Source organism: Mustela putorius, unplaced genomic scaffold, assembly GCF_011764305.1.
Source record: "Mustela putorius furo isolate JIRA1106 unplaced genomic scaffold, ASM1176430v1.1 tig00000854_pilon_pilon_pilon, whole genome shotgun sequence".
Lineage (NCBI taxonomy): Eukaryota > Metazoa > Chordata > Mammalia > Carnivora > Mustelidae > Mustela > Mustela putorius.
This window is the reverse complement of record NW_025421496.1, coordinates 5463506-5487241: the sequence shown is the minus strand read 5'-3', so window position 1 is coordinate 5487241 and position 23736 is coordinate 5463506. Positions and strand designations below refer to the sequence as shown.

The window sequence follows — 23736 nt, the reverse complement described above, 5'->3', positions numbered from 1 at the left end:
CGGCCTGTCTCTCTGCCTACTTCTGATCTCTGTCTGTCAAATAAATAAATAAAATCTTTAAAAAAAAAAAAAAAAGAGGAACTAAGATGTTGGCTATTAAAATCAGTGGTTTTTTAAAATTTAATTTAATTTATTTATTTAGCAGACAGAGATCACAAGTAGGCAGAGAGGCAGGCAGAGACAGAGAGGGGAGGAAGCAGCCTCCCTGCTGAGCAGAGAGCCCGATGCGGGGCTCGATCCCAGAACCCTGGGATCTTGACCCAAGCCAAAGGCAAAGGCTTTAACCCACTGAGCCACCCAGGCGCCCCTAAAATCAGTTTTAAATCTAACTACCCCCACATCTCCACCCCACAAGCAATTATTCGATTCTGTCCTCATGCAGGACCTCTGCCAGGTGCTGATTATAAGACACATTCCCGGCCTGCACCGCCAACTATTAAGCTCTTGTCTCTCATCTCCAAGCCTCCCCTTCCCTACTCTGCTCTGGGAAGCTGGGACCCTGCATACCACGTTTCTGCTTTGCCTGCTGGCTATATGTTGAGTTCTGGTAATGTGGGGTTCTAGGGGTAGTAGCAACAGTGGGAAAAGAAGGGATTTGCTCCTTTCTGCTTATTCCTTCTGGGGCTTCCTTTCTGCTTGTGATTCCTGAAAGCCTCATGCAGCAAAACTTCTTTACCCTGCAGTGCCTTCTTGTAGCAGCAGCTGAATCCAGCTGGAAGTTTTCCCGAAGCTTAAAGAACCAACCCCATCATGCCCCTCCTCAGAGACGTCAGCACGTCAGCCCCAGGACGCTCCCTGCGTTCTGAGGGTTAGCAACCTGGGACTCACCTCTGAGTTTCTGAGTGTTAATAATGCCAACTTCTTCCCATGTTCTCTCCAGCCTAAACCTGGTAGGTGATTTCTGCTGTTGCTGTGACTATGATAGTTCAGAGTTCACTTTCTACGTGTTCCGTTATTAACATTTTTACACCTACTTAATTATTCATTAAATGAAATTCTGTTCGTCAGAATAACTGGAATGGTTTCTGTCTCCTGACTGGATTTTAATGCATCTGCCTCAAAGGATCTGATAGTCCAAAGCAGAAGACTGTCTCCTCTGACCAAGATGTGTACAAAGTAAGTGCAGGGAACCATGGAGGGAAAATTTCAGGTTCAAGTTCGTAATATGAAACAATATGCATAGGCATAGATATGCTGATAAATATCAACCAAGGAAAACATTGAAAACGTCTTTGCTTTAACAAGTAATAAACTCTTTTAAAATAAAAGTGCCAAAGCATGTGTTTATAGTAGCATAACCTTGTGTTCTCTGCAGGACTTCATTGCAACGTGGCTTTGTAAAGTGGTATGAGTTTGCAGATAAGTTCTGTAATCTCAGTGCGACAGACCCAGTCCAGCAGCTGAGTTCCCAGGAGGCTTCTCCAGACCACATTGTTTGACCTTCACTCTTCAAGAGTCAAGGAACAAAATGATCCAATTCTCCCCGGAAAGGTAGGAGGCTAGAGAGCAAAGTGGTAAAACAAACAAACAATCAAATAAGGTCAAAAATAATCGAATAGGTTGAAGGTAAAAAAAAAAAAAAGTGTTTTTGTTTTGTTTTTTAAATTTTTATTAACATAAACTGTATTATTTGCCCCAGAGGTACAGGTCTGTGAATCGCCAGGTTTACACATTTCACAGCATTCACCATAGCCCATCCCCTCCCCAATGTCCATAACCCAACCACCCTCTCCCTACTCCCCTCCCCTGGCAACCCTCAGTTTGTTTCATGAGATTAAGAGTCTCTTATGGTTTGTCTAAAAAGTGATTTTTGCAACTTCTGAATTTGACCATTCTGCTTATAGATGTAATAGGAGAATATTGACTTTTTAAACGAGTTGCAGTAATAAAAGTAAGTAGTGAGTGAGTGGGCCCCAGCCAAAGCTCCTCACTGGAAGGATACTGGCTCACCTTAAGCCCCTTAAGAACGTCCTATAAAACAATAGCAAGTTGGAATAAACACACATAGGGACTTTTGTATAGTTTTCTATGAGAACAGTAAAGATATGTTTTGAAATAAGAGTTTTGACAGAGTATTCAAGTGATTTACAGTTATTGAGGCGTTTAAGAGAATTTTGAGCATGATAGGGTCCATGCCAAATTTATTTTGATGTCCAAGAACAGGTTGACCCACTACATACTGGTTTTGCTGCTTTGATATTAGTATTTGTGGAAAGTTTTTGAAAGTTTCTAGAGATAATCCTTTTCATCTTTGTACCTCTACTGACCAATATGGGAGTTATGGTACGTTCTCTTTTTTTTTTTTTAAATTTTATTTAGGGGGGCCTGGGTGGCTCAGTGGGTTAAGCCTCTGCCTTCAGCTCAGGTCATGATCCGAGGGTCCTGGGATCAAGCCCTGCAATCAGGCTCTCTGCTCAGCAAGAAGCCTGCTTCCCCCTCTCTCTCTGCCTGCCTCTCTGCCTACTTGTGATCTCTCCATCAAATAAACAAATAAGATCTTTTTTTCCCCCTTTTTAAAAAAATATTTTATTTATTTGACACAGAGAGAGAGGTCACAAGTAGGCAGAGAGGCAGGCAGAGAGAGAGAGAGGGGGAAGTAGGTGTCCCATTGAGCAGAGAGTCCTATGCAGGGCTCGATCCCAGAACTCTGGGGTCATGACCTGAGCCAAAGGCAGAGGCTTTAACCCACTGAGCCACCCAAGCCAGCCCCCATCATGGTATGTTCTTAAAGTTTTGTTGAAGAGGAATAAGAATTTAGTCAATATAGTCCACCATCTTGATTTAATGAATATTCAGATGTGGAGACCATCCACCTAACTGTTCAAAAACAAAAACAAAATCTTAAGTAACAAAATCCTAGTAAGTCAAATGGCTTCAAGAGAGACAGAGATTCAGTTGCTTTGCCAAGATCATTTAGCTACTTTGTGTTGGAGCCAAGATTGTGTCTCAAGGCAGCCAAACTCACACCCAGCTCTTACCCACAGTCAGAAACTGCTTCAAAAAATCTCTGAAATTCTTTGGGTTTTGGTTTTTACATCTGTAAGACTGGACAAAGAATACCTACCTAATTAGATTTACTTTAGCCAATAAATAAAATCCAGTTTGTTGACAATCAAAATTGAAATTCCTATTTTCAAAAACCAATTGAGAAATGTTTCTTAGTAACTGGAGACAGATTGGAAAAAAAAATCCTGAAAATTAGTATGATTTAATAAAGGAGGCCAGCTGAAAGGGGAAGTTGTTTTGGACAGTATTTTTTTTTTTTAAACTAGATCCAGGCAATATTTCTTACAACTTTTCAAAGCGATGTGATGATTTTAAAACCATATTTATAGAAACAATTTCCTGGCTTTAAAATTAATTTTGGTATTGTATCCAAGTTACTTAAAAGTAACTCGTTTCAGAAATATTAAAAGCTTACTAAAAGAAAAATTGTAAAATGATTTGAACATTATTTAGAATGAAATTTTAGGTTATATCATGGAAGGAAGGCAAACTTTGAAACTGACAATAATTAAAAGTTCATGTGAAAATGTGGACTCACCCAGGATGATGAGTAAAACAATGTAACATATAAATCAGCACACTTTGCATACTTTTTTTCTATTTTTCTCTTGGGCTCTCCATTCTTTCTATATCCTACTATTAAATTGTGCCCTTCCTTCAAAACCCAACTTAAAAACCAACTCTTATAGTGGCTAATAGATTGCAGGAAACAATATTTCTTTTCTTTTTTTTTTTAAGATTTTATTTATTTGACAGTTGGAGATCACAAGTAGGCAGAGAAGCAGGCAGAGAGAGAGGAGGAAGCAGGCTCTGCTGAGCAGAGAGCCTGATGTGGGGCTTGATCCCAGGACCCTGAGATCATGACCTGAGCCAAAGGCAGAGGCTTAACCCACTGAGCCACCCAGGCGTTACCAATATTTCCTTTCTTTCTTTCCAAGGAGTCTTACCAATTTGCCTCTATCTTTCTCTGGTCTCTATTATTAATATCTCTCTCTTTTTTTTAAAGATTTTATTTATTTACTTGAGAGAGAGACAGTGAGAGAGAGCATGAACGAGGAGAAGGTCAGAGAGAGAAGCAGACTCCCCATGGAGCTGGGAGTCCGATGCGGGACTCGATCCCGGGACTCCAGGATCATGACCTGAGCCGAAGGCAGTCGTCCAACCAACTGAGCCACCCAGGCGTCCCAATATCTCTTTTCTTTATCCTTAGAGAATTAAATCCATGACCCAGTGTGCCGTGATTTGAGCTAGGCATGTCACCGGCTCTTCTGCCAAAATGAACTGTAGAATAACAGGGACTTCATCTTTATGGAAATGTTCGTATTTCTCCCTGCATGCTGTTTTCCACACAGTATGTACTCAGTTACTGTGTATGTGCAGAGAACAGAATCACCCTAGGCTGGTCTCCTTCAAGGCTGATTTCTAGAGATACAGGTAAATTCACTCTTGTCCAACTCCATTTGTATCTCTTGATATCCATTCCATGACCTGCAACCTGGAACTACAGGAGATCGATGGTCTCCTTCTCATATTCTTGGAACCATTGGGAGTGCTCAATTTAAAACATAACAGGTGCCCCACCTGCAGGTAGGCAACTCTCTCCATAGCAGATTTAACTGGCCAAGAAGATCATTTTAAAGTTCTAACCCTAGACCTCTTATTCTGAGAAATTCTGGCCTTTGTGAACATCATCCAAAGGGCAACATGGTACAATGAGAAGCACTTGAGCTATGAACCCCATATCTGAAATTTACTACTTCAATTGCTTTGATGACAGTAATTGATAGAACATATAAATGTCTACCATTAATCCTCAAAATAACTGAAGGCAGGCAGTCTGGGCCAAATCCTATCCCTATTTGGCTGATAAAGAATCTGCAGATCAGAGAGTCCACTTTCTTCCCAAGTCACGTAGCTACCTAATGGTTGTACTAGGACTGGAACTCAAGGCAGTGAAATTCAAGCCCCACCTTATAACTTGAAGTGCTACTGTTTCACTAAGTTCCTTAGCTTCTCTAAGTTTCCTCATCTTAAAGACCAAAGAAATAATTTCTACTTCATTGGGTTGTTGAGACAGCTGTCCAATGAGTATTAGTATCCTTTCTCCTGGAACTGTGGAACTTAATCAACCTAAATCTATCTGAATTAGGATCTTTGGTAGGAACGAGGGAACCTTCTATGTAATGCCCTAAATTCCACCCTGAGTTTTTCCAACTGATTACTGACTTCCCATTGACCCAGGTTTTCAATAGATGCAGAACTGGGTCTCCAAGAGGGAGCAAGATGCCTTCCTTGGTCCTCAGCAGTTTACACACATTTGCTGTGAATGATCGAGGACTTTAAAAGAGCACTCACCACATTTTATGGACAATAGCTTTTCTCTCTTCAGATAGAAACAATTGTGTCAATTTGCATACATATCAACCCAAGATGGGTTAGCCATATATGACACTGGTGAGGAAAACTAAGGTCTAACAGGGAAACTGTCTTTAGTTTCACAAAGAGGAACTTCTACTCCAGCTTTCCACTGAGAAAAATAATGAACAAAGAAAGTACAAATGACCTAGAGTAACCTCCTCTTTCTCCACAACAAATGGTCAAAAACCAGTGACAATATTATGATGCTGATTTTTTTTTAAAGCTGGCACATAATCATTTTTCATTTCTTTATTCTTCATATATGGTGAGATTAGGTCAATGAACATGTACTTTCTGATGACTCATTTCCTTTTGATCCTTTCCGTAACGCTTATTCAACTGAGATGACATAGAAAACATTTCCAGGGTTTACACGCAACATGATATATAAATTTTGTCCCTCAGGTAACAGATGAGGGACCTGCCTTCTAGTGTCTGCAACTCCCTTTCTGCCTACCGGAAACTGGGGAAACTACAGAATTTCTCTAAAGTGTAGTATCCTCACTCACAAATGGTTATTGGGCAAACATTTATCAAGCATTCTTTACGTAACACACAGTGTGCTGGCAGGTTTGCAGGGAGAATAATGTTGCCCTGATTCCTCTATAAAATCTTTGAGAGATGAAGTGCTCCCATGCTTCGTCCAGCTCCAAAGGTTGAGCAGTCTCATTCTGAGGAGGTCATGCAAACGGGAGCTCTCTGTGCGATGCTGAGTGTGTAAAGACACTAGAGGTGCCAACTTTGGTAATGAGGGTAGCAATGGGGATGACCATGAGGAGGAGGATACTGAGAATCATTACTAACCTGTGTTTAGGAAAGGGTTGATGCAGCTCTTCTGGACTTGCCAAAGGTTTCAAAGAAGCAAACAAAACCTTCATGGGAATCGGAATGGGATAGGAAATGGGAGAAGTGTCTGCCTTGATCTACTAGAAAGTTGCTCCATGGAGCCTATAGCACATATATGAACACTGAGTTCACCTTCTTAGATATCAGATTCCTGAGATCTTGATTACATGTATCAATAAACAGCTTAACATGTATTACAGACAAGATCCGAGGCACAGTTAGGCAGAAACTCAGACATAGAAAGGTCTGCTGCATTGGTGGTAATTTTCTAAGCTGCTCAATGAAACTTACAGGTTGAAATTTTTCAGAGTATCTCCCTGGGAAAAACAGTCCCAGAACTGATAACTTGCCCCTTCACATACTGTTATTTTTAGTACACTGAGTGCTCGATGCCGTGAAAGATCAAACTGAAACACTTAACATCCAGGCTACTTTGCTCCTTGAGTTAAATGAGATTAAATCTAGGAATGAGAAATTTTTATCTCATTTTTTTTTACATGTGATACTAATATAGTTTCTAAAAGGAATCCCAAAGTCGTTACACTCTATTACTATCATTTTTTAAATAGATATAATTGAGATTCCTGAATTTCTGAATTAGACAGCTAGATGTGTATCCTATAAAAATTTGTACTAAAGCCAAGATTCAGAACTCTGCAGATTCAGAACTCATTTTGTGTAATGATGTGTCATTGCAGATATAATCAGCATGGATAAGAATCTAAAATAAGAGTTCAAAATTATTTGTATAAATCCAAATCTAAATGCTTAATGCCAGAAATAGATTCATTTCCTACTCTTCCTGTAACAGATCACCACACACTTTGTGACTTAAAACGATGCAGTTCTGGATGGCAGAAGTCCAAAATCAGTTTCACGGGTTAACGTCAAAATATTTGGCATACTTGGCTCCTTCTGGAGGCTCTCACTGGAGAATCTGTTCCTTTACCTTTTCCCCCCCGCTACTAGTAGACACCTGTAATTGGCTTGTGGCCCCCTTCCTTCCTCTTCAAAGCCTGTTTCCTTTATCATGCCACTTTCTCCTCTTCTGTAGTCTGATTTCTCTTAGTTTCCTTGTTGAGAGGGAGCCAAAGAATGATAATATCATAAGGATATTATCCCCATCTCAAGATTTTTTTTCTTTAGTCATATTTGCAAAATCCCCTTTACCATGTAAATTAACATTCACAGATTCTGAGGTTGTGGACATTTTGGGGAGTCGTTATTCTGTCTACCATACAGATGCACCAGTCATGACTGAGGACCTCTATGGACCTCACCCAGATTTCCTAATGATAAAATAGCTTTTGATTTCATGTCTTGATTTTTTTGAAACAGTGAATCCTATGGAGAACTCCAACTAGAGCTGCTGGCATTCAAGATCATGAAATGGGAATAAATAGAATAAAAGAGAAAGTTGGGGCACCTGGCTGGCTTCTTCTGTAGAGTATTTGACTCTTAACCTTGGAGTCATGAGTTCAAGCCCCATGTACGGAGATTACCTAAAATTAAACCTTAAAAAAAAGAGTAATAAATTTTAAAGTCCCATTGTAGATCAGATTAACTGAGGAAAGGATGATTTTATATCTAAAGAGAACCCTTGCTTGTCCTCAGTCTCCACGTGTTTCATTAAAAGCACACCCAAAGCCAATGAAAGCCAGCCTGTGTTGCAAATCTTCGGAACTAAACAAAAGATACTCAATGGAGATGTATTAGTTCTTTATCCAAGTGGTTCCTCCTGGAACAATTTTCTTTCAGTTTTTTGTACTAACATCATATAAAAAAGTCAAATCCAAAATCTGATAGCAATCTCCTAAAGAAGAAACTCAATTTTCCAGAAATAGCTAATTCCTGAAACAAGATATTTGAGATGTGACCTCAAATATCTAGACCAAGTGTCTACAATCTGACTAGTCTATCAGTGTAACCATAAAATGTATTTGAAAAGAGCCCTTAACAACCTAATTTAGGGTGAACAATAGATATTTAACTTGGCCGGTCCAAATGCAAATCTACCCCAAAAGAAATCTTCATTTGACCTTTGAAGTGAGGATTACAAACAGGGAGAGTTTGATCCTTCCAGCCTTCAGGATCTCATCCCTGTAAGGGGTGGGGGAGAAAGGGAGAAGTTCTGAAGGAGGGGGAAACCTGACCTTAATCCCTGTGGGATTGAGACCCATGGATCCACCCCAAGTATTGATATGCAGAAAAGCAGCAAGGGAAGGAAAAACTGGTGAGCATGATCGAATTTCACTTCAATAAAAAGCCAGAGGTTTACACTGTTTGTAACACCTGACGATCTTCACATTTCCCCATTTAAAGAAAGTCTATGTGTATATGTTAATATTAATTACAAATTTCTGGGGTTCAGGTGCCGGTATCTGCTGACTCCTTTATAAACCATAGGACAGACGCTGTCTGTAATAAGGCAAGAATTATTGGGGCGCCTGGGTGGCTCAGTGGATTAGGCCGCTGCCTTCGGCTGGGGTCATGATCTCAGGGTCCTGGGATCGAGTCCCGCATCGGGCTCTCTGCTCAGCAGGGAGCCTGCTTCCCTCTCTCTCTCTCTCTCTGGCTGCCTCTCTGTCTGCTTGTGATTTCTCTCTGTCAAATAAATGAATCTTTAAAAAAAAAATAAATAAGGCAAGAATTATTTTCTGAAATTGTGCAGGAGGCTATTTTATTTTTCAGAGGATTTATGACATGTGCTCAAGTAATAATAGATCTGTGCATCTACAAGTTAACTTGAGGGTCAGTTTTCCACTGTTGTCATTACTGAGCACGTGGAGAAAGTGTTTTGAATTCCAAATAGCATTTCCTCTCCACAAACAATTTTATATTTCATCTATTTATTTTTTTTAAGTATTTTATTTATTTTATAAGTAGGCAGAGAGGCAGGCAGAGAGAGAGAGAGAGAGAGAGAGAGAGGAGGAAGCAGGCTCCCTGCTGAGCAGAGAGCCCAATGCGGGACTCCATCCCAGGACCTTGAGATCATGACCTGCACCAAAGGCAGAGGCTTTAACCCACTGAGCCACCCAGGCGCCCCTCATCTATTTATTTTTTAAAGTAATCTCTGCACCCAACATGGTGCTTGAAATCACAACCCTGAGATCAATAGTTGCACACTCTACCAAGTGAGCCAGCCAGGTGTCACGCCTCCTACCCCCCAAAACAATCTTAAATGTCTTTTCCAATCATAGTATAGGATGGTATACTCCATTTGTTTCAATAGTTGTGTTCTTAAAATCTACACTACATTTTCATAAGTCAAATTGAATGTTAATATTCCCAAACTCCCACTATGTAAAGAAATTGGTGTACATGTGTTAAAAGCAGATCCCACAAAGATTATATGTTATTTTCGGTCATAGAGAAACTGAGGCATGGGAAGAATGAGTGGCTGGTCCAAAAACACCAGCAGACAATTCTAGCACAGTGAACTGATATCAGACTTTTGACCTCCAGCTAGAACCAAGAAAAATATACTAACTTCCCTCCTTAAAGTTGAGCATTTTTTAATTAAGATTATTAATTGCAAATTTGAAGTGTTAAAAAAAAATTAATCCTTTTTGGTCTTCCAAGCCATTGTTTCAAATTCCCTAGGAATTCCCTAGGAAATTACTTCAACTGTGCACTTTGTCCTGTCCTATGTTGACCCAACCTTAGTTATCAACAGATTTTGTTTTGTTTTATTATTTGATTGAGCCTCATCCAACCCTTCTCCCTGACAGTCAAGGGAATCCTCTATCCTGAATGGAAACATTTAGATTTGCTCCTTTTAAACTCAAGGATTAGCTTGGCCCTTGGGGGATCTTTGGGTAGCATCAAACCTACCCTACAGAATTCTGCAATTTCATTTCTTTTATGAATTTAAAGGGCTTACAGCTGTCTTCACAGTTAAATGAGGATTTAGGGAGATGTTGCCTTCCCTGGTGGCAGTGATAATTCCCCAACTAGCAGGACTTCTGCACTCCCTGAAGTAGATGGTTTGACCAAGGAGGGTGAAATTAGCATGCACACACAAAACGTACCATCTGAGGCTTTCTGAAAATGCAGATCCAGGGGGATATTTTAGTGCATCAGTTACTCTATTTTTTTTTTTTTTTTTTTGGTGGTGTTTTTTTGCTAGATCTTAGTTGGAAAGATTTGTGTGCTTTTATGTGCACAGCTGTGGAGTCTCTGGGGAGATTTCTTGCTCTTTTTCATTTTTGCATATCAGCCAAAAACCAAGATCTAAGCACCAAATGTAGTATCATAAGCCCCGTAGGTGATTCTCCAAAGGATGCTAGACAAAGAACTGATTAAAATCCAAGGTGGGCATTGTAGTGGCAAGGCTACAATGTGTATTATGATGAGAAGAGAAACAGCTGAACAGGTGGGAGCCAGGCCTTTGTTTTGTGGTTGTTTGTTGTTATTGTCATTTGTTTGCTTAGCTCTCACTCTGGCTCTAACCATTCTATATAGACTTGGCCAAATAAATGGAGTTTTTGTTTGCTACGGTGAGATAAATATCTGTTGCCCAAACAAATCAATGAACAAACCTGAGATTGATCTTTGCTATGTGACCCTGGCTGAGTGATTTGATCTCTATGCCTATATTTCTTTGTCTTGTGAATTAATCTAAACAAACTCAAGGATTTATTCTAGTTCCAAGTATTAATGGTTAATATTTACAGAGCACTTACTGTGGATTGGACAATATTTTAAATACTTTCATATACCAACCTCGTTAATCTTCACAAAATCTTAACAAGTAAGTAGTAGTATTACCCTCATTGAACAAAAAGGAATCTGGGAGAGAGGGGTTAAATAACTTGACCAATGCCAAGTAGCTTGTAAGTGGCAGAATCAAAATTAAACTAGAAAGATCGACTCTAAACTTTATAATCTAATGAAAATTCTATACCACCTCTCTAAACTGCTATGGACAAAAAGTGAGGAACTACCTCAAATTAGATCTCTCCAAACTGTAAACATTTTATTTTTATTAGCAATGAATGTATTAACCTTAATCTCTGGATCCCACCCCAGCCTGAATGCTTACTGCCTTCCAAAGCCCAATCCTATCTCTTGACCCTTAATGCCATCTCTTGGTTTACATCATCTTTGGAGCTTATCCTGGCTCTCTGCCTGTGGCGGGGAGAAAACAGCAGAGAAGCCATGGTCAATCATTCGAAAACAAACAGGATCAGAGAGTTGAGTTGTGCTTTGGAGGATGCATGGAAATGTCAAATGAAAGCCCAGTAGGAAACAGATCACACATTTGCATTAAAGTAATTAGGAGAGTTTATTTATAAATGGACTAGGTATTTATAGGTTGCTTAATGGAACCACAAGGAATAAATAATACACCAGCCTGGGGTTCATAGCAACAGAACTGTTACCACGTTCCTTGGCCTGAAGGGAAGGAAGTGGTTACCAGAACCCTGAAGGGGAGCTTTTTGTGGAACAGCCTCCTTTGGGGGAGTAATGACCTTGGATGCAGGGACAGAGCCAGCCTGAGAAACTAAATACCTGACCTCGCTTTTTCCTGTCTAGTCTCCTGGGAAAGATACCCACTGGCCAAACCCAACAGGAAACCAGAAGGTCAGTGAATCAGTTTGTGTAATCCACAGAGGAGCCTCCTGGATAAGGAATGGGATAGATAAGAATGAAGAGTATATGGTGAAAAGCAAATGGAAGATACTTGGCAGGCCTACTGCAAGCTGATATTTACTAAGAGAGCTGCTGTGGGTCCAAAAAGGTTATTTACCCAGAAATAAATTTTGAAGACCAACTGGTACCTCAAAATTATTTGTCTGAACCCCAAGAGCCCTTAATCTTTTTTTAATTTAATTTTATTTTTTAAGAGCCCTTAATCTTATCAAATGGTTTGATTTTGCCACCTTTTATCTGTATCTATTTTATAAGTAATTTTGAAGAAATTTCTTTCCTTATGCTCTAATCTAAGACTTAGAAGTCAAAATGTTGTAGTTTTTCCTATGAACATTGTTTAAATTTTTCAGTTAAGTAACCAATGCAGCTTCACCTCAAACCAATCCCTCCAACAGACCCTGCAGCAAGTGTCAGGATATAGTAGCTACTAATTTTATCATTAAAGTATTGACAACTTTCAAAGAGAGAGAAATGATATTTTACCTTCTTGTGGCACCCGTCAATAAAGCACCTAGCAGTTTATATCTTTTCCATGCAAAGCGCCTTTCCATTCTTTTATTAATGATTTCTCTCATTACCTATTTAAAGAAGGGCAAAGCTTGTTTTGTGCTGTTCTGTGTTTTTTCCCCAATTAATAAACTTTAAAGGCAAACAGATTAGGCCACTCCCAAAGATCATGCAGTGGCACAACATGGCAGTGGAAGAAATTTAGAAACTTAATTAATATTAAACAGCAGTAATACCTCAGGGCAGCAACCTCTAACTCTGAGGTCAGGAATATGGCTAACAGAATAGTTTCTAATGATGCAGAAAACAAGTAGAATTATGCATTACCAGTGAGCTCTTTAGTTAGTTAAAGAGCTTGTGTTAGCCCAAATAGGCCAACATATGCTGCAATAACAAATAGCTCTAATGTTGGAGTGGTTAACACATAGAGTCTTTTTAGTTTGGCTCACAAAATCTGCTGTGGTCCAGTATCTTTGCAGGCCTGTCCCCTTCCAAGTGGTGATTCAGGAATCTAGGCAGTTTTCATTTTGTAGCTATGTCATCAGGAACACCCGCCCCGCTCCCCCCAAGCTTGCTACACAGGAGAAGAAAGAACTGGAGGATTTCCTTTACATGCTTTAGCCCAGAAGTGACACACATCCCCCTTCAACTTAACAGCCTTTGCTTGGAGCTAGTTACTGGACCCTGCCTATCTGTCAGAGCTGGGAAATGTGTCAGAGCACATGGATATTTGATGAGAGATAAATGTCTCTGCTACAGTCCCATCTCTAGATAATTATGCCTGTAGAACAGGAGTTGGTAGAATGGGTGTGAAGGGAACCCTTAGGTATAAATTTTTAGGTATAAACCCTTAGGTATAATTTTTTTTAAAAAATCCTTTCTAATAAAGGGGTAGTGTCCTCTCTATATTCCCTTGGATCTAAGCTTCTTTACAAAAGAAGGTTAGGGCATCTGGGTAGCTCAGTCGTTAAATGTCTCCCAGGGTCCTGGGATCAAGCCCTGCGTCTGGCTTTCTACTCAGGGGGAAGCCTTCTTCTCCCTCTCCCCCTGCTTGTGTTCCCTCTCTCACTGTGTCCCTCTCTGTCACATAAATAAATAAAATCTTTTTAAAAAAAGGTTAAAAATGGATACATTGATTAATATAGGATTACCATTGAATATCTTTCTAAATACTCTTGCTAAAGCATATATAATTGCAACAGAACAGGGGTTAGAATCAGATGTTTTATCCTCAGCTCTACATTGGAGATGTTACTAATTTTCTCTAGTATCAGTTTTTTTATGTGTAGAATGAAGATAAAAATGCCTCCCCTTCAGGGTTGTTAGGATAGTAGGTTATTTTGTCCTAGTCATAAGAGCCAGGGAAGGAGTTCTGAGAAGAGACAAATGATTAGAGACATGAAAGCAGAGGAAGAGTTTACAGATGAGGGGGGCTAGGAAAAATTATCACAGAGGACATCACCTCTGTGTTGGGAGGACAACTGCAAATAGGAGGATTGAAAGAAAGTCACTGGGGTGGAACGGGCAGAGGGGAACTGAACATAGACCTTGTAAGTATGTTCAGAATTTTTGTCTCTTAGGATAGCTAAGAGCAAAGGGAAGACTTTGATGGAGATGTCTTTGGTTTGACATAAAGGGAATGACATGGTCTGTTGTATCTTGAAAGATCACTCAGGTTGCCTTGAGGAGAATCTGTTGGAAGCAAGAAGTAATGTCAAGGAGACTCATCAAGGGACCATGAAAGTAAATCAATGGAGAGATGATGACAGTTTTGATTAAGGAGGTGTAGAAAAAAAAAAAAAAGATAGAGGAAGGTATTTAAAAACTAAACTCAACAGGACTTGAATAGCAGATGGGATCTCATGTATTAGGGAGAGGGAGGTGTGGAGAATAGTTGCTATGTTACTGGCTTGCCCATTGGGATGAATGGTAGGTACACCATTCCCTGGAAGGAGAAATTAACCCTGGAAGGAGACTGGGTGTGGGATATGGGATGAAGATTAAGAGTTGAATTTTAGATGTGTTGAATTTTAGTTCCTTTGAGGGATTCAGATGGAGAAAACAAGACAAAATCTCTGTGATGTATAAAATGCCTAGTGTTCCTGCCACCTGTGTAAAAAAACAAAAACATATCAATGACTGTTGTTGTTGCTATTATTATTATTATTACTACTACTACTACTCTTATGGCCTCCCACAACCTGCACCCAATTAACCCATCTAGACCATGGGTATTTGCTTTCAGATAAAATTTGTCATCTTATTTCCATCTAGTCTATTTCCAACCTGCCCATTCTTTATGGCCCAGTTCAGATGTCACTTCCTCCATGCTCTAAGCTGTTCTGTCTGAGGCTCTTTTCTTTCTCGACACTCTTTGGGCAGTCTTACTACTCACATGGATGCAAATCACCACCTGTGCTGATGGGCCCCAATGCATAAGTATCCAACTCCCATTTCCCTCTTGAGATTCAGACTCACATATTCAACCATCTCCTGAATATCACTAATTGGTTGTCTCACAGGCACCTCAAGTTTATGAAGATTATCACATACTCATCACTTTCCCTCAAACTGCTCTTTCTTCTGTGTTCCGTATCTTAATGGATGGTGTGTAATTTTTAATACAATTCTGAACATCACATTTTAGTGTCTAACTTCCTTAAGGCATAGATAGTATCTACTTGTTAACCACAGTGTATCCAGCATCTAGGGTGATGCTTGGCACAGAGTAGGTACTCATTACATACTGAAGAAATGAATTAAGTACTCCTTACTCTTTTATTGCTCATATTCAATAAATTACCAAATCCCATCAATTCTTCCTTCCAAATACTCTTTTAGTCCTTCCTATGGTCATGGATAATAACCTAGTTCAGGCCACTGTAATTGCATTAATAGTCTCTTAATTAATCCCTTTGCCTCCACTCTTGTCTCCTACAGCAAAGATGGCTAATTATATCCAGTACCCACACCCTCTTCTTCCTTTTGGTGACAGAATCGTGCACCATGTCTCCCAGCTAGAGACCACATTTCTCAAATTTCCCAATCTCCCTGGTGTCTTCCTATGACCAACTTATAGTGTCACATGGCCAAGGATGTTTTGGTCAATAAGCTGAGAACGGAAGTGACATGTGTGCTTTCTGAAGCACATTCTAGAAACAGAGATGTTTGTCTTCCTCTTCTTTCACCTTTCCGCAGTCTGGATTGTGATGAGATAGAACAAGTCAGCTTCAGCCTTACAAGTAAAAACCTTAGGGGATGAGGGAGCCACAGAATAAAAGGAACCCTATCCTCTTGGACTTTTTCACCTCAAACTTTTATGAGAGAGAAAAATCTGTCTTATGGAAACCAACTGGCTTCTATTAAAATAACCAAACAAATGCCCTAACTACTAAGCCCTTTTTTCTCCCAGCCAGAATATTTCTCTTGAAATGCAGCCAAAACAATGTTATTACATTGCAAATCTGATCAGAACTTCCACCTTGTCTTATTTATTTTTTTGAAAGTAATCTTCATGCCTCACATGGGGCTCGAACTCATGACCCCAGATCAAGAGTGGCATGCTCTACCAACCGAGCCAGCCAGGTGTCCCTCCCCTGGTCTTATTTATTTTTGTAGACTTCAGAGGGCTTAGAACATGATCTTGTTCAATAATATTGATCGTTGATTGATAAATTATAAAGCTCATTTTCTAGAAGAACCTAAGTTATGAAATTTAACTGTTACTTGTGAAATCATGCATAATCAACCGAATGAGAGAGCAGCTTGAGGCTTCCTCAACTTCTGCAGCCACCCTGGCTGGGCTTCCCCACCTCCACCAGCTCCATTATCTGATGACCAAACAAAGGGTCAGCAATCTTTCTGATGACAAGAATTATCCATAGAGGACAGAATTCCCCCAAGGGCCACTGACCACTGTGTTGGCAAGAAAGCAATAGAGTAAGAAATCGGCAGAGGCAGAGAAAACAGCACAAAACTCTGTTGGGTGAGAGGTGGTAGAAAGTCATTAGATATTGATTCATACTCAGTCATGAAGGCTGTACTTGTGATCCATACAGATTAAGCCATTAAAATATCTCGAGGTGTTGCATTTCTACTGGGAAGATGATCATTACAAATTTAGATTCCTCTTCAGCTAATGTTCCTCAAGGCTCTACTCTATGCCAAGAGTTGTCTATGAAAAAATGTCCTAAAATGGGTCAATGTTAACTAAAAATAGAACTTCCCTATGACCCTGCAATTGCGCTACTGGGTATTTACCCCAAAGATACAGATGTAGTGAAAATAAGGGCCATCTGTACCCCAAAGTTTATAGCAGCAATGGCCACAGTTGCCAAACTGTGGAAAGAACCAAGATGCCCTTCAACAGACAAATGGATAAGGAAGATGTGGTCCATATACACTATGGAGTATTATGCCTCCATCAGAAAGGATGAATACCCAACTTTTGTAGCAACATGGAGGGGACTGGAAGAGATTATGCTGAGTGAAATAAGTCAAGCAGAGAGAGTCAATTATCATATGGTTTCACTTATTTGTGGAGCATAACAAATAGCATGGAGGACATGGGAAGATAGAGAGGAGAAGGGAGTTGAGAAGGGAAATTGGAAGGGGAGGTGAACCATGAGAGACTATGGACTCTGAAAAACAATCTGAGGGTTTTGAAGGGGCGGGGGGTGGGAGGTCGGGGTACCAGGTGGTGGGTATTATAGAGGGCATGGATTGCATGGAGCACTGGGTGTGGTGCAAAAATAATGAATACTGTTATGCTGAAAATTAAAAAAAAAAAAAAAAAGCTTTCTTTGAAAATGAAAAAAAAAAAAATAGGTCAATGTTCCAAGCTCTACTCCCCATCCAGAGAGGTAGATGACCTGAGTCTTAGCAGGATCTCCCAGAACAGGAACATATTTGAAGTACCTTCCCCCATGCATCCTCCCAAGTTCTAATCCACTCAATTCCTAGAGTTGTGCTAAAATGAGGTAGTGTCAGAGACTTCATCAAGTTCAAAGCTACCTCCTCCCCCAAATGTATGTTTTTAAAAGATTTGTTATTTTTTCTACTTGTATAAAGTATTTTGTCAGAGAACTATGAGTTGTCAGTGAGATTCTCTCATAAAGTGCCATTTATAATGCAGTTGTTTTTCACAAAGCACTCTATTACACTTGTCATTTGGAAATGAGAGCCACATTTTTGTGTGACACACAAAACAAATGAAACCAGACAAAAAAGGCACCTGGGCAACTGAAACCTTCAGTTGGGTTCCTACAATTCCTCATTAGTTTGTATTTACTTGCTCTTCTTGTTCTTTTTAAAAAAATTTATTATTCAAATTTTACAACTCAAAGAAATGAGCTAACCTAGATGTTAAAAGGCAATGAGGATCATTTGGAACTGAACGTGACCTTGTTCATAGTGAAGTTTTTAAGTGATGCAAGTTTTTGTTGTTTTCCCCATGGATTGTAGTTCACAGGGAAGGCAGAGAACAACTTTTAAAGCAAAGTAAATAATCCAAATTCCCAATTGCCATAAAAAAATATTGGAGCTTGCTTTCTAAAAACTTATCTCAATTTTAAACTCACTAAAGTTTTGAAAATTCCTGTTGTTGACCTGAGTAGAAGAAACACCTGAAGCCTTGAGGCAGAGTAGCTTTTAGAAGAAAAAAACACATTAATATTTCATGTGGAAGGAATTTTTCAAGGCGCATATCAGTTCTCCAAACCAGTGAGATAGCTCACTTCCACTGCCAATTTGTGTCTTTTGAGTTCCATTTGGTATAATTAACTCTAGTCTTATTTTTACTGTGTTTTATCTCATAAAAGTACTTATCATTATATAGCAATGATAATAATGATAATTAAAGAAAAGTATATATAGTATTTTTCCCCTGGACATTATACAATAAGCATATTTTGACTGCAGCTACATGCTCTTCTTCATGGCCGTTATAGTGGGCAGAATAGTGGTTCCTCTAATTCCTGGTACTTGTGACTGTTACCTTATGTGGCAGAAGCAAACTTGCAGATGTGATAAAGTTAAGGACTTTGAGATAGGGAGATTATTTTGGATTACCTAACCAGCTGGGTCCTTAAAAGTGGAGAACCATTCCCAGTTGTGATCAGAAGATGTGACTATAGAAGACTGGTCAGAGAGATACAACATTGCTGGATTTGAAGAGGGAGAAAGGGGGTCATGACCAAGGAATATGGGTAGCCTCTAGAAGCTGGCGAAGTCAAAGAACAGATTCTTCCCTAATAATGTTCACACTTGGGGACATTTGTGTTGTTGGTGTTGCATTATTTGTGCTATGCTCTGGTGCTGTACTCACATAATATTTCTAGAGAGCTAGACTGGACAACTGAACAAGGCATAACTCAAGATGGGTTTTATTTATAAATAAAATAAATCATTTTAAATATATCAAGTCAGGGGACACCTGGGTGGCTCAGGTCATGATCCCAGGGTCCTGGGATGGGGTCCTGCATCGGGCACCCTGTCAGTGGGGAGACTGTTTCTCTCTTTCCCTCTGTCTGCTGCTCCTTCTCCTTGTGTTCATGTTCTCTTTCCCTCTCTCTGTCAAATAAATAAATAAAATATTTTTTAAAAAGTAAATCAAGATGGAAAAATAGAATAAATGAATAAATGAAATAAAAGAGTTTATTTTACAGTTACTTTAGCTTATGTATAATTTTGAGAGAAGTTTCTGGAGCCTTACTTGGAAATACATTTTCTGTTTGTCCTAATCTGTGGGAAAAAGTCATGATAAATATTGGGGGCACCCATGATAAATATGGGGCACCTGGGTGGCTCAGTCAGTTAAGCGTTTGCCTTTGGCTCAGATCATGATCCCAGGATTCTGGGATCGAGCCTTGCATCAGGCTCCCTGCTCAGCAGAGAAGCTTGCTTCTGCCTGTCCGTTTCCCTCTCTCTGAGCCATTCTGCCTAATTGTCAAATAAATAAATAAAATCTTTAAAAAATATATTGAGAAGGTGACCCGGTGAAAGTGAGGGGCAGAACTTCACTGAAGCAGAGTGGTCACTTTCTTCAAGATAGACAGTTACATACTAGTTGATCAGACACTTGACTATTAGCTCCCAATAAGTCTTAGTTGTTAGTAATTGTCACCCAATGGAATGTTACATAGCCATGAAAATTATCATATATATTCATTTTTAAATAGATTTTAATGATATGTTGGTAGAAAAATAGGTAATAGAATAGCATAAGAGTATTAGTCAACTGTTACTTGGAAAATATTTACAATGGCAATCTCTGGTTGGTAGGCTTTCAAGAGAGGTATTTTTTGTTTAGTTGTCAATGTAACTTTTTCTTTCTTTCTTTCTTTCTTTTTTTTTTTTACAATGACCGTGAGCTATCAGTACTATATAATAATAAATCTTTCTAAATGTGTGACAACACAACACTAATTTGAACTTTCCAGAGTCAGATTTTCATTAGTTGTATAGACATGCTGACGATATAACAATTCCCCTTGGACCCTCAGAGCTGGTTATCCACATGACAGACAAAAGTAGAAAACTAACCTGGGTTGAAAAATACCAGCCATGTTTTTCACCAGGGCATTCTGAGAACCATTCAAAAATTTGTCAGTGAAGTTTGGTTTTCCATCTGCTTCTTCTCAATAACCCTCCAGGGATAGGAAAGATGGCCACAATCCTAGCCCATGCTAAGCAATTATACAAATATTAAAAAAAAAAAATCAGCAACTTGCTCTTAGAGTAATAATACCATTCAAGTACCAATCCTGGACTTTACCAACACAGGACAACACTTAAGAAAGGCTTAAAATTAGAGGCTAACTAATGCCATAACTCAAGATGCTCAGAATGCTTGAAGTAGGATAATTGAGAAATTTTTGAAGAATCTGTATTCTACCTCCTCTGTAACTATCTGTTGAAGATTATCCTTGCATTACAGTCCTGGTATATAATGTTCCAAGTAAGTCCTGATTCCAGAAGTCACTGTTGTCTATATAAGACATGTCCTAAGAGAAGAGAAAGTTGCAATAAGTGAAGTTGGACTGGAAGCACTTGTAATTCTTTCCAGTGGAGCTATGCTAAGGGCTCTTCATGTCTTAGAGGGCACCAATATGGTTTTGGGGAGGGGGATAGGACAGAATGTATACGTGTGTATGGAACACCACCTCAAGTGTGATTTTGCCAACATTCAGGACTGGATTTTGAATCAAGACCTTATTACAGCTCCTAGAAATATTACGGAGTTGTAAAGTCTCAAGAGGTTTGCATTACATAATATCCTCATTAGACTTAGAATGGACTTTATGCCATCAGTTCAAATACATTTGTTGACCAAAATGGCAGACATCAAATACAAACTTTTTGTTGATACCAAAATGAAACAGATTCAGCTAAATCTTCTAACTGCTGTGTTTAAATCACCAAAAAGACTCTCTTGTTTCAGAGGCTGAGACTTCTAGCTATAATTCAAAGAAATCAGCAGTAGCAGTTCGAGAACAAAATACATACTTAATGTGATTGAACTATAGTCATCCATAATTATTGGGAAACAGACATTCAGGCTTAAGTTGGCAGAATTTTTAAAAGTACTGCATTTGTAACATAGTAAAGATATAGACGGCAAGATTTGATGTATAACTACTTGTAGTTATTTGTCTTTTACAGAAAAAAAAAGGTTATGTCAGTCTTAAGGGTTTTACTCTTCTGTTGCTTAGATGAAAGGAAATTGGATTAACCCAATTAACGTGGTTTGGAATATAAGGCTTTCAAATCTAGTATCATCGAAGTTTCTTGTCAACATTCATCTTCAAAATTAAGTTTGAAAATATAGTCTTAGAGGGTGCCAGGGTGGCTCATTTGGTTAAACATCTGCCTTCATCTCAGGTCATGATCCTAGAATGCCAGGATGGAGTTCCACATCGGGCTCCCAGCTCCATGGGGAGTCTGCTTCTCCTTCTGACCTTCTCCTCGCTCATGCTCTCTCTCTCACTCTCAAATAAATAAGTAAAATCTTTAAAAAAAGAAAGAAAGAAAGAAAGAGAGAGAGAAAGAAAGAAAGAAAGAAAGAAAGAAAATATAGTCTTAGGAATTGTCTTGTGTTTACACTGAAACAGCTTTTAATGGATTTATGACCAGAGCCATGATATAATAAACTCATTTGTAAGTTCGCTTGCTCTTCTTGAAGTAGAATTACCATCAGTCTTCTCATTAGGGTGTGAAAGGCAGGCAAAAGAAAATTGTAAGTATAACATATAACTAGCCTTCAAATGATCCCACTTGATATTACTGATTATACAAAAAGTACTTTCTTAATGTCGGACACTTGAGAGAAGCCAGACTCTAAATCTGTAACTGCTAAAAAGAAAGGACATTTTGTACAAAATTAACAGCTTATTTTATAGTAATTTTATTATATTGATGTCATCACTGTTCTTAATTTTTTTAGAAAGCAACTTTCTTATTATTTTATCTTATATGACCCTTCTTTATCTAGCAAGACAGTTACAAAGAGGTGGTCCTACTCAGTTTGAATTTATAATCAGGCTTTCACACTCTAAGAATCACAGAATTACCATTCTGGGTGATCCTAAACTTTCTTTAAAAAGTTGGTTTTTACATAAGTGTTAAATTCTTATATGATTCACAAGGAGAAGAGAAGTCTTATTTCATCATCAATGATTTCCATAGATTTCATCACCTACCAAAGACATCTTCAGAAGTTCAAAAGCTAATGGCCAATGGAGAGGTCTCAGATTTTAATATAACCCTTACATTGAAAATTTTTACTAAGTGATTTCCACCTCAGACAAAACTTCACCAGGCTCTGAAATACATGGGTGTCAATGGCCACTTAATCATTTTCAAAAAATTTTTAAGGAAATTTAGAAGCTCAAGTGGTGTCTTTTAGTGCTTAGTATATCATCAGTGAAATGACTTCTCAACTGACAGAACCCCCAAAACATGTGACATAGTGTCTCAGGCAAGATATGAAAAAACATATTTAAGGAAAGCTTTTGTTTTCCAATGACCATCAGCTAATTGAATAATGGTTGTACATTTCAGCATGTGCTGGGCATAAGGGCTACTGCTGAGAGAGCTTAACAGCTTGCTTTGTAGACATCAAGTCAGTGAAACACAGCAGCACTGATCTAGAGTGACAAAGGACAGTTGGGGCTCTTAGTGCTCTTCAGCTCCTGATCCCAGATTTCCTCGGGATCTGGAGATGGACAGCTGGTACCAGATGTATGCTGAAAGAATTCTCAGGAACCTCATGGAAACAGTTAAATTCACATAAACCTGATTTAAGTTACTGAATGGCCATAGATTTACTTTTTGCTTATGGATGTTCTGCAGCCCCCGTAGGGAACTACCTTTCAACTTGTTCCTAAATTTTCACTTCCCTTCTGTGACTTAACCATCATCATCAGCAGCAGTAACACCTTCAGTGTTACTCTTTACTGGGTACTGTGCTACGAATGCTACAGACATTATTTATCATGTTTTAGTTCTCATATGATGCTGAGATGCGTTTCTCCTTAGCTTCATTTACAAGTACAGAAAATGGTTTAGAGAGTTCCTGTTTCACACAAGGGCTAAGTGGCACAGCCCAGTGTGAAACCTAGGCAGTCTAACTCACAGCCCACTATCTTAACCACGATTCTACCAACCACTCCCCTCAAAAAGGAAAAAGTACTAATCACCATTGAACATTTCGTAGATTATAATTATGCCTGTTGTTCAATTCATCCCTGCCAACTAAGTAACCATATCCTCTCTAAGAGCTTCTCTGTGTTTTATAAAATGTCTCATTCTTGCTCTAGGCATAAACACTGGGGAGTAGGGGGTGGATGCAGAGAGAAGGGGGCCTTCTCACCACTGGGGAGCTGATTAATTTACAATTAGCGGAGGCTAAAAGGTCCCTTTCTGAAACTTTTGCTTGGGGGCCTAGAATTAAAACTTAGTCACTGAATCCTGTCTCTTTTTTGGGGAAGAAGATCCATCACTAGGTCTCAAGTTCCCTCTCCACAGCTCACTCGAGACAGTCCCCTGATAAGGACTTTCAGTGTGGAAACTCTGCAGGTGATCCGTAGATAGTCTTTTGTGCTTATTCTCAAGACTCCATGTTTTACTTTTTCAACTGTATATTATAAAAAAATTTTAGACATACATAGAAGGTGAAAGTATTTTAAAAAATAGTACAATGGACTGCCCTCGACCATCACCTAGGTTCAACACCCATATACCTGCTACTTAGTTGTTAATGTATTTTGGCATATTTTAACATATTTATTAGGACCCTTGGATATT

The 23736-nt window shown here is 39.0% G+C and overlaps 1 pseudogene; it reads left to right on the top strand.

Moving 5' to 3' along the window:
* The first annotated feature begins 2271 nt into the window (after positions 1–2271).
* LOC101677179 lies at positions 2272–20879 on the top strand (annotated as a pseudogene).
* The last annotated feature ends 2857 nt before the right edge of the window (positions 20880–23736 follow it).